Raw genomic sequence first — 1903 nt, 5'->3', positions numbered from 1 at the left:
ATTATCTCTTGTCTGTCTATCTGTAGTATAAATGTAGACAACGGAAGAAGGAAACTACTCCACATGGTGTGATATCTTGGAGATAACAGGTGAGGACGGAGGTTTCAGAGTCAGAATAGTACAGGGTCCAGAGGCAATTTGGTGCTGGAAAAAGCAAGTGGTGTACTTCTGGGGAACGAGGCTGAGGAAGGTAAACACCAGAGGAGAAAACATTTGAAAATTAAGACCTTAAATCAGAAAACCAAACCAAAACCAAACCGTAGCTGTTGAGTCGATTCCAACTCATAGCGACCCTATAGGAGAGAGCAGAACTTCCCTATAGGGTTTCCAAGGAGTGGCTGGTGGATTCAAACTGCCGACATTTTGGTGAGCAGCCAAACACTTAAGCATTACACTACCAGGACTGCTTATAACCTTGTATCCTGTGTATTGACACATCTATCTGGGGAGACTCAAATCAAAGCTCTATGTATTTGCATGGCCCCTAGGTTCAAGCTGGATGGCAATTAGGGCAGATTGCGACCTGAAAAACAATGTTCAAATCTCTTCCTAAGACACCACAACGAGATGGCTTTTTCAAGGAGTGAGACACGTCTGTAACTTGTCATAGATGTGCTCAGATTGGGGACTTAGTGAAAGCAGGTCTAGTGGTAGGGGCTAGTGTTTATCCACTAACCTGATGAAGGTAGAACCAGAGTGGGAACTGCAGACACAACGTAAAGACAGATAAGGGCTGGGGTCTGAGATAAAGGCTACAGGCAGAGTAAAGCCCTGGAGATGAGGATGGTAAGGACGCAGATCCTCCCAAAGAGGACAAGGTCCTGAGAAATAAGAATTACCTCTTCTACAATGAAAATAATGACTTTTTGGGGGTGGTTAAGATTTTATTACAAATGTCAGCTGTGTTCTTGACCTCTCCAAGAGTCCTTTCATTCAGGTAAAAGTGTTGTTTGCTCAGCCCAAGGATGCTGGTTTTTCACATAGCCACAATATCGATAGTCATTCGGCCAGCCTCTCCATTGTTGGAAACATGATCTCCACTCCCGACCTGACTGTTGAGGAGAAGGTTTTCTGTGCCCTGGGTGACTTGAACGTGAGTGCTGAAAATCAGGGCCAGACTGAGATGTACATCAACCAAGTGTGTCGCGAGACTGTGTCTCGTTGCTGCAACTCATTTCTGCAGCAGGCAGGATTAAATTTGTTAATAAGCATGACAGCTTTTAATAACATGATTGCCAAGTCTGTTTCAGACTTGAAGCTTCCTTTGATATCAGAGGTGCTAAGGCTCAGGTTTTGAAACCGCTAATGGGTTTGTGTGAAAAGCCAGCCTTGGCGGGGGGGTTGCTCAGGGCCCCCATGCTGTTGTTATTCATGCCCCTCTTTATCAGAAACGGAAACAGAGAGATTCTCCCGGACACTCTGACCCCTTAAATGGCCATCCCAAACAGAAAGGGACTGAATCCACCCAAAACCCGTTTGGTGAACACTCACCTGTGTTCTCACTCAGGGAACCTGCAGTGGGTGCTGTGGAAGATCCAGCCTTAGCCAATCACCGCATCACTGGGTGAAAGTTACAGTTACTAAATCAGAAACCACACTCTCCCTGGCCAGGCAGGGGTTCCCACAGAACTCAAGTAACTTCTTGGTTTTACAAGTCTGCAGGCAATGCGCATTTCATATCCCTCCGTTGCAGCCTTCTTGTGGTGAAGGGCTCATTGCACCTGCCAGCTGTGGGTAAAGAACATCCTGTTACAGCATCACAGAGCGATGTTGTCTCCTATGGTGGTCTCCCTGTTTAAGCTGGACCATTCTGTGGAGGCCAGACTTGTATCAGAGCTTGTGCTGGAAATGCGTTTGTTGCTGCTTGGATTGAATTCACTTTTTTAAATCTACTCTTTCTTCT

The 1903-nt window shown here is 46.0% G+C and overlaps 1 pseudogene; it reads left to right on the top strand.

Annotated features, from left to right (window-relative positions):
* The first annotated feature begins 567 nt into the window (after positions 1 to 567).
* On the top strand, positions 568 to 1431 carry LOC101342677 (protein ARMCX6-like; annotated as a pseudogene).
* Positions 1432 to 1903: the final 472 nt, after the last annotated feature.

This window comes from Trichechus manatus, unplaced genomic scaffold (genome assembly GCF_000243295.1).
Source record: "Trichechus manatus latirostris isolate Lorelei unplaced genomic scaffold, TriManLat1.0 scaffold00051, whole genome shotgun sequence".
Taxonomy (NCBI): Eukaryota; Metazoa; Chordata; class Mammalia; order Sirenia; family Trichechidae; genus Trichechus; species Trichechus manatus.
Note: the sequence above shows the minus strand (reverse complement) of the source record. Positions and strands in the feature narration are given on the sequence as shown.